At 34.3% G+C, this 10141-nt stretch overlaps 1 long non-coding RNA gene across 1 annotated transcript; it reads left to right on the top strand.

The window, feature by feature from the left end:
• Positions 1-1678: 1678 nt before the first annotated feature.
• On the top strand, positions 1679-2261 carry LOC125779043 (uncharacterized). The gene is made up of 2 exons (XR_007423089.1): positions 1679-1818; positions 1875-2261. It is a non-coding gene; the product is annotated as an uncharacterized LOC125779043 (long non-coding RNA).
• The last annotated feature ends 7880 nt before the right edge of the window (positions 2262-10141 follow it).

Genomic DNA, 10141 nt, shown 5'->3' with positions numbered 1-10141 from the left:
TTAAAACTTTGGTTGTTGTAACTTAAGTGATTTAAGAGATATGTATATAAAACTCGTTAAAAGGCGGCGCCGCGTCCAATACTCTGTACTAGTTGCAAGAGTATAGTTTACGTTTATACATTGTGATCAAAAAGTATCCGGAAATACAAAAGTGCACTTATACGAACGATTTTTTTAGACCTGGAAACACTTTTTCTAAGCCATTTTTTGGAATAAACTTCGGCTCATATCATGAAAATACATATACGATTCATATTACAACACTTTAATTAGTTTGAAACTAGTCCGTACCATACTAATTCATATCCTTAAGCTAAGTGTATATATTGAGAGCCGGTACTATAACATTTAACAAGCGAATTATAAAGGATAATACAGATACATAGTCATCATTACCAACGCAATCGCTGAGAAGCCGCAGAATTTCTCCTCGGTAAGCTGATGTTGCCGCTCGAACGCCCTCGGGGTATTAAACAATTGAAATGTGCCAACAAGCAGATAGTAGTCGTAGATAATGTAATTGCTACAACAAAGTACAACAAAAATAAAGATTTTACTTGGCATCTTCAATTGCAATTATTTACTACTCCACTTAAACGACTCAGGTTGCGCCTGATGATTGCATTCTCAATGAAGCATAAAATTTCAGTTGTTCAAATCGTTTTAAAATAAATCAACGGAGATCAAATGAACTCTTTAATGATGCAGACTTATATTTACATACAAACATACTGCGATTGCAATTTTCGTATATGTTTACTGTAAGATGCACACAAGTTTACTGGCAATTAGGGTGATTTATTTTGATCGGTGCGGTTTCTAATTTTCGAATGGTAGACGCCGCGAAAACTGCTTTGGTTTGATTCACAAACTGTGAAGAGTGAATTGAGTTTTATTTATTTTTGTTTAACACAGTTCTAATTTCTTTATCGTAAGTAATGTCTTCCTCATTCGGTCCAAACTCAAAACTTTTCCAATTTATATCTGAGTTCTCTCCAACTAAGCTGGGGTAATCCGTAAACGTTATACCCTTTCGCTTATTAGGCGTCGATTTATGCCACTTCGAAGGAAACCTGGTGTGATATTTTCCTCCAGTACGTTTATCAAGTTTCGAAAAAAAGTTTCTAAAGCTATATACATACTATGTACTTATGTTCGTCAGAATTTTTCTTTTTCAAAAACATGTATAATAGTTTTATTCAAAGTATTGCCCATCAAATGCTATAATTCCCATTTTTCTGGCAATTTCTGCATTCCATATCAAAAAATTATGAACAAAAAAATTGGACATGGTACCAATATTTTTTTTCACCAAAATTTACGAACACATTTTTCGATTTATTAAGTGACAGATATACTATACTTTGTATACTCTTGCAACATGTTGCTACACAAAGTGTATTCAACAAAGTGAACTAAGTATATGACATTTAATTTTTCTTTACGCTTATTTGACATGAATGTTGTCATTGACTTAACCCTTACATTTATTCAAAAATTCAAATTCGGAAATTCAAAAGTAAGCAAATTTCAAAACGAAAAACAATATTTTTTTAAATAACTGAATAAAATGCCGAATACTTGTTGCCTATGCAAATCAACTCATGGAAGCAACTTACCAATGTTTTGTGCTCCAACTGACAAATCGCAACGGAAGGAATGGGAAAAAGTATGTGGCGTACAACTCAGTTTGTCATCGAGAATATGTGGGCTACATTTTAAGGCGGAGGAAATAAAAGAATCTCCCCTTAAAAGAAGACGACTAAGCCCCGATGCAGTACTATCATTAAACTTACTTCCCAATCTTCAAGAAAAAAAGTAAGAAACCCTCATATTTTGATAAATAGAAATTTTACGTTTTTACTATTGATTAGGTCTCAAGACAAACTTGTTTGCGCGAAAATGAAAGAACTATATGAAAGAATTATATTAACTATTATAATTTAAAGAGTCGCATAAACATCTGTATCATACTTCATGTTGAGTGAAAAATTCATATGAATACCTCTTATATGCTCCGCTTGAGAAGAGGTGTAAGGTTGGAGTCACCGTGTAAGGTTGTAGTCAGTTGAAAACTTTAAACGCGTTTTCTGGCGAATCGAATTTTTTGACTTATGCCGGTCTTGCAGCAAATGAGCGATATATAGTTACAATAAAATTTGTGAATAATGTTGCATTTATACACGTATGTAATTGTTTGTAAAATAAATATGAATTCATTATAACGTTGAGAGCAAATAAATTGGTTGTCTCTATTCCTATTACGTTTATATTTATCATATATATCTATGTAAAGCAAGTGGCTTCATATTGTTCAAGATCAAAAAAAAAAAAACACACGGGTTAATATAAACAAATACATACCAACAAATATACATACAAACAAATAATTACCATTTTATTGTCAAATAAGCGTAAGTCAAATACTTAGTTCACTTTGTTGAATACACTTTGGTTGCTACATAGTACAATAGTTTTGTTCACCCAATGGTTGTACATAGGCTGCTATATATATTTCTGGACTAGGCAACACTAAGTGTTGCCAGGTGCAATCTGACATTTCCATTGGAAAGTTTGACATTTTTTAGCCTAACATCACTCAGAACGTTTTGTCATTTAATCGTGAATTGTTTTATTTACAGGGAATTAAAAAATTAATCTCCATTAATTCCATTTTAACTCGTGAACATTTTCGTGCGATCATTTTTTACAACTTTCGACGTGGATTATCACGACAAGAGTGCATCGATGAACTAAATCTTTGTATGGCTATGAAGCACCATCCTATACCACTGTGAAAAACTGGTACAACGAATTCAATCGTAGCCGACGCTCGTTCAAAGACGAATTCCGTGAAGGTCGTCCAAAAACTGCCGTTGTGCCAGAAAACATCGATGCAAGACCGTCATGTAACATACCTTCAGATAGAGGCATGCCTATGCATTTCTCCCACCAGCATACATTCGATATTGCATGAACACCTGGCCGTAAAAAAGATTTGTTCTCGTTGGATCCCGCACAATTTGACAATCGCTCAAAAAAAGGCTCGTGTGGATTGGTGTAAAGAAATGCTGAAAAAATACGATCGCGGTGCTACAAAAGACGTTAATAAGATCGTCACAGGTGACGAATCATGGATCTATGCGTATGAGCCCGAAATAAAACAGCAATCGACGTGGGTCGTGTGGGTCTTCCAAGACGAGCCAAATCCAACGAAAAAAAAACCCATTTTCGTTGATAAATATGCCTATTTTCATTATTAGAAATATAAATATTTATAGGAGCCCTCGTACAAGGCCTGAATCTAAGCGTGATTGACCGCATAGACATAGCGATGTCGCTTGGGAAGATCGAGCGGCTTCAGTTCTTGAACAAGCTTGTTTTGTACGCTTTCAATTTGAATTGTCGACGTAAATTGCACCAAGCTGTACCATACAGCAGTCCGAATTGCTGTGAACGGCGCCGAATCCACTCTCCGCGGTCTTCGTGTACACTCTCAGCTACGGCTGCTTATTTTCTTGACTCCATACTGAACGTGGTCTATTCGGTCAAATATTATCCAATTATGAATGTTGGGTGTGGGTGTTGCGAATAGTGCGCTCGATAGGGCGATTATGTGGACCATGCGAGTAAGTTAAGCGTAGCGCGCGAAACACTCCTTTATAGAACGTGAATTTTACATATGTAATATAAGTAGTTGAACGTTTTGTAAACATTGGTCAGGAGTAAGTCTTTACACCAATAAATGCCAAACAATACTAAACAACACGTGTCATGACTCACGTGTGATTTGCCAAAGAAAGGCTATTGAAAAAAGTACTTCTATTTGGAAAATAATTTAGAATTCAACCCACCCTAATGTGGCAAATTCATGTCTGTGCACTTGCATATGCATAAATAAAGGATTGTGCTTGATCTTTTCCACTCAACAGCATTTACTTAAGTAAATTGTGGTAATAGCAGGGTAATTAAGGTTTATTGACGAATGCTGGTATATAGTATATAAAATAATGACTGCGTGCTGAAATTTATAGCATATACATATACGCATGTTCACTATTTGAAAGTACCAACATACTTACACGTATCCTTAAGTATGTCTTCCTTTATGGAGCATATCAGAAAGAATTTCAAGTGAATACGGGTAATAATATGAATTTCGTATAAAGTCAAAGCAAACACAAAAGTATGTCTTCGGTATAGCCGAAATTAAAACGTTTAATATTTCATTTATTAATTTATATGTATATATATATTTTTTTGCTTTACTTTACATTACTTATGTACATTACACTTACTTTGGTGAATTTACTGACATTTTCATTAAACTTGAATTCAGCCATTCAACGAATTCTTAAATTAAAAGAAACTTACATGCTTTTGTACTTACGCATTAATTTCGCGTTTAAAAGGTACATGATTTTACGTATATTTAAGTTAAAACACAGATATGTTAGTGTGATAATGTCAATTGTAGTAGTTATTCTCAAATAAAATACATTTCATTTCAACTCTTTTGAATTTGTTTAACTCTTAATTCTTATTTGTTTACTTGCTTACAGTAGTTCATTGTAGAGTTATCAGGAGTTCTCTTACGTGGTAGATTTAGAGCTTCTGAGCTGATTGCTCGGTACTAGACATCTTGCCAAAAAATACGAGCCTAATATTTATTATCTTAAAATTCCATTTGTTCAAAACATTTTATTTTATATGAATCTCAACAATATAAAAAATACTGCAAATGAATTAATAATTAAAATAAAATAAACTGATTTTTTTGTTTCTTCTGACTTGGTATTAAAGAAGAAACCAAATCGAAAGCTTTTTTTTACTAAGATGATCTCAGACAGTGGCCGCTTCCGGTAAGTGAATATTAAATAATATTGTTTCGAAAATTCCAACGAAGCACAATTCAGTACACAATACTTGTTGGCCCGTTTTTTAAGCATTACATTGACATTGATGGACCACATAAATTTATGTTAAAGATCTGACTAAACACAATAAAATAGTCAGAATAATACTTTTCAAAAAACGTCAGAGCTAAAGACAGCAGATATCACAAACCTCTATGTGTAAAGAGTGAAAGAAAGAGACAGCTAATATCCCTCTATGTGTAAAGAGAAAAAAGATTCATAGTACTATCGCTGGGTATTAAAGTATGTAAATAGACAACCGAAGAGAACACAAGAACTATGTATGAACTCGGCTGGGGACACGAATAACGTTTATTAACAAGCTTCTCTAACTAAGGGCCGAACCAGCACCTCACATGACTTTAGGGAGCTGACTGTTGAGGAGCTCGTTTAACATCGGGCTCAATTTTTTGGGCCTATTTTTGATGATAGATGGCAAGAACACTATACATTATATAAAATGTTTCCTTTTTTACTTATTCTTAAACTTGAATATACAAAAAATACCTAGTAGAATTTTCGATTAAGATTTCTGTCTCAGAACTACAATAACAAATATAAAAAAATTAATGTTTCTAGGTCCAGTTATGACTAGCCGGATGGAATATTTGAGAATCTAACAAAGTGGCATTAGTTAAAAACAAAGTGAATTCTATAACCATGTTTTTAAGAGAAATAGGACAAAAATTGAAAAATAAATTTCTAATATATTCTTATATTTTAAAGTTTTGTCGGAATTATACCAAAACATAGAACAAAAACACAAATTTTGTGATAACGTGCATAAAGTAGACTGAGGGACGTGAATAGTCACCACTGGATCAGGTTTGCGGCTTGACATCTCGGACCAACACGCTTTTCTTTTTAGAATATGTTTTTAGTTATACGAGTATCTAGCCTAAAAAATTGCAAAAAACATACAATTTGACAAATTGAAAAATTGCAAAAGTAGATGACCTCCTTAACTTGCGGGAGTTCAGTTTGGCTCTCCCAGTTTTCGCCGGGTCATCAAAGATGCGCACACATCTAGCCTTGTCCAGATGGAAAACGAAGCCTTTTCTGTTGATCAGTTCTGGCCAGGTTGGAGCAACTCATAGTGGATTATTCATTTCCAATCCCACCAAACTCTCAGCATAACCTTTCGAAGCGTCAATCTTGGCTTTGCTACCATTTGTTAAGCTTCACCACGCGAGGATCATGATCTTTTTCGCACATTATTGTTGTATTGGATCCACTTTTCGTCTCCTGTTACCATTCGCTTCAGAAATGGTTCGATTTCATTTCTTTTCAGCAAAGAATCCCAGATGTTAATTGGGTTCATTAAATTTGTCACAGACAGTTCATGTGGTACCCAAACATCGAGCTTCTTTTTGTAGCCAGCCTTTTTTAAATGTGTCAAAACCGTTTGATGATGAATGTTAAGTTCCTTAGCGATGGCAGGACTGCTTATGTGACGGTCCTGGTCCACCTTTTCCATAACTTCATCGACTTTTTCAACGATAGGTCGAGCAGTGCGAGGTGCATCCTTCACATCGAAATTTTCAGAACGGAAGCGAGCGAACCATTGTTGTGCTGCACGAACTGATACAGCACCGTCTCCGTAAACTTCAAAAATTTTATACAAGAATTTCAAAATTTTTGAATAATTGTAACTTTTCTTTCAACTTCCCCGAATTTAATTTGATTTTTAATTTAATCTATTGACAAAATACGAAAAGAGTTTTTTCGACTACCTAATATATCCACAGAGTGGAAAGCTTTAAGCAATGCAATTCATATTGGCATTGCATTTTTTTATGGAAATCGTCGGGTACTATTAGTTAAGCCAACATATTGTTAACATATAATCTTGAGATGATACTTTTGGCCCAAATACTTTAAACTAACCTTTACAAAAGCTTCTAAAATACTTTTTGATACGCCATTGAGGTTCAAGCTTTTAGGAAGATACACAAAATTTGTCTCACTTGAGTCTGTCATCTGAATATCATTTCATTATCATCGATAGTTAGTCAATAATAATAGTAAAAATAGTCTGCCTCTGGAACCAAAGGGACCTTGTGCCTTTAAATACACCTTAAACGCATGTTAACCTAATATTCATTGAACAACTTTAATACACATCAGTCCTCTCTTTTCCAAAAAAAAAAAGAAAAATTCTGGCTTAACTACCACTTCAGGTACATCTACTATGTTACGACTTATCTTGCCTTAATAGCAAGAGCGACGGGCGATGTGTGCATATTCTAGAGCTAAAATCAAATTAATTAATTTAATTATGGTAGGGTTTCTCCGTAAGTTCGATTACGCTTAGCATACCTTTAATTTTGGTTCATTTAAGAAGGTGAATTTACTCCTCATAAATTAATTTTAATTGGCCACCAAATAGAGATTTCTCTTTCCTTCAAGAGTTGAAGTTCAGTTTAACGTACACCTGACATTCTCTAACAATCGACTGTTGAATTCCAAATAAAATTTCACATTCAAGTAAAATTGAATTGACTTTCGGTAATTTATAATTAATAGCAATTACTTTTCATCAATTAGGCGCATATAATCGCATATTTAAAAATTAATATTTATTGCTTCTCAAGTTCACTTTACGCGCAGGCGTCTGACTCTACAAATAAGCGCATAATTATTGTATAGACTGTACAGATATTACATTACAATGACTAACAATGCGACACTCTCATTGATTTCACTGCAATTTATTTGCATTTTCATTTTTATTTTTCAATATCTTATTTAATTTGTCATCTGATTTTCTGCATTCGTTAATTTCTTCTTTCATGACATGACAAGAAAACAATTACAACAAAGCGCACAGCAAAGCATAAAGCAAATATTCTTACAACGGCACATTTTACATACACTTACACACATTTTACTATATACACGTAACACTGACGTGTATAAATTGCGGCTCAGAGCTATTAGTCTGATGTTTTCCTCTTCATTTCCCTTCGGTCAGCATTTACCTTTGTTTGCTTGTATTCGTGGAAGTGTAACTTGCGTTTTTTATTTCATTTTTATTTTATTTTAATTTTTTGTTTTAATATTGTTCCGTTGCCTTTGTTCGGCTTTGCCACCATTTCCATTCTTCTGTTGTCCTTAATTACGATTAACTTAACATTACAAATACTCGTAAATATATTTATATGTGGCTTCGTAGAATAATGGTTATAAAAGTAAAGTAATGAATGGCTTTTTTGCTCTTACATTATCCTTTGATTTTGCGTACCCATGCACTTAGCGCTTCTACAGTAGCGTCAATAATTATTGGGACAGACTTAAAAATAAAAAAAAAACTTTCTATTCCAAGCTAATGCGTAAGTATTGGGTCATTCACTAAGTAAAATCGTTTGAGGACAGCAGCTGGTGTTATTGATTTTAACGCAGCCAACTTTACGCTTAACGGTTATATATTTGAATAGCCGATATACATAGTAGTATGGCTTGTTGGTAAAAATATTTTTTGAATGTTTTGGAATAGTTTTTGTTCGAAGGTGGACGATCGAAAACGGCATTTTCGGTTTTTACTATCAAAAGAGTAAAATTAAGGTTCAAGCAAAGCGAAAATAATGTGATGATTACGGAGAAGATGTGTTGACCGAATGCCAATGTCAAAATTGATTTCCAAAATTTCGTTTCAGCAATTTCGAGATACTGGAAGACACGAGTTTTCGGGAGAAATGTTTTGTGGAGGATGAAAACACTTCACCTCTGAGAGTATTTGACGCACTGTCCGCCGGGGGAAGCAGAGGAGGAAGACCTCCACTTCGTTGGAAAGACCAGGTGGAGAAGGACCTGGCTACACTTGGCCAAAAATGACAAAATTTGTCTAACGTCTCCGTTCACTAGCACGTAAAATGTCTAAGATTAATTTCGAAGCTTGACATATGGGGTTTCATTTGTCGTATTAACGACTATGACTTGCGTCAAACGTCAAAGATGTGATACATTTTAGAGCGCATTGTTACTGGCGACGAAAATTCGGTTTTATACAAAAATGTAAAGCTCAAGAGATCAAGTTCTAAAAAGGTGTAACCAGCTCTAATTACTTCGAAAGTCCATAATCTCCAAAAAAAAGGTTATGTTGCCTCTTTGGTGGAATTTCAATCGTACCGTTTTTTTGAGCTTTTGCTCAAACAGAAGAGACCAGAATTGATCAATAGAAAGGGTGTAGTCTTCCATCTTGATAATGCGAGACCTCATAAGCTTAATGCTTTTTGCAACTTGAATGGGAACTGATACCATACCTACCAAGTTTGGAAAAGATACTTGCGACCATGGGATTATAACTTCTTCCGACCTCTGCAAATTGTTTTGGATTGGAGAACATTCACCTCATATCAGGATGTAAAAAACCATGTGGAGCAGTGTTTTGCCAGCAAGGCTCAAAAATTATGTGAGCATGGAATCAATTTAGAGCTCGAAAGATGAAAAAAAGTATTGAATCTAAATGGAGGCTTTATAATTTCATAAAATGGTAAAACTGTATAACAATAAAAAGCGTGGTTAAATTGCTCGAAAAAAAACGAAATTACTTAGTGAACAAAACAAAATAAATTTGTTTTGATTTGCTTTTGGCAATCTTTTTCAATCGCCCAAAATTTTTCATGGCCGATTCAGTTGTTTATTCTACAAACATTTTACTATAATTGAAGGCGTTAGTAATACTACTTGTTTCTTGACTTTTCACATATAAAGTTACAGAATCAGCTCATAGAAACTAAACAATAAATTTTTCAACAAGGGGAGTTTGTTTATGTTTCATCATCTTAAGAGCCTGTGGTAAGGTCTCAGAGGTAACGCAATATGAAGTCTAAAGTCATAAAATCTTATTGTAAGCACTGTATTATAATATTATTTGAATTTCTGAAATTCCTGCTATAAATTCAAAAACATTTCACCTAATAATCGGTCAAGTTGCCAAACACACACAGCTCCAAATGACAGCAGAATGGTTCGGAAGAGGTAAGGTAATCTCTTCTCCCAAGGAATAGCATTACCAAAGCGTTAACTTTAGTAGGAAGCTCAGAAGGAAGACTGAACCGAACGATTCCGCTCTCGAGCTACTGCTTAGGGACAGTATCTTGCTCTGCAAGGATGAAGCAGTGGATAGGTAGAAGCATTGGCAACAACTCCTGAGCATGCGTCATGGCAAGTTGCTAATGGGTGGTTATAACCTTAAGAGGTTTAAATACAAGTACGTAATTAAC

Source organism: Bactrocera dorsalis, chromosome 5 (assembly GCF_023373825.1).
Source record: "Bactrocera dorsalis isolate Fly_Bdor chromosome 5, ASM2337382v1, whole genome shotgun sequence".
Lineage (NCBI taxonomy): Eukaryota > Metazoa > Arthropoda > Insecta > Diptera > Tephritidae > Bactrocera > Bactrocera dorsalis.
The sequence above is the reverse complement of the archived record's forward strand: the minus strand, read 5'-3'. Positions and strand labels throughout refer to the sequence as shown.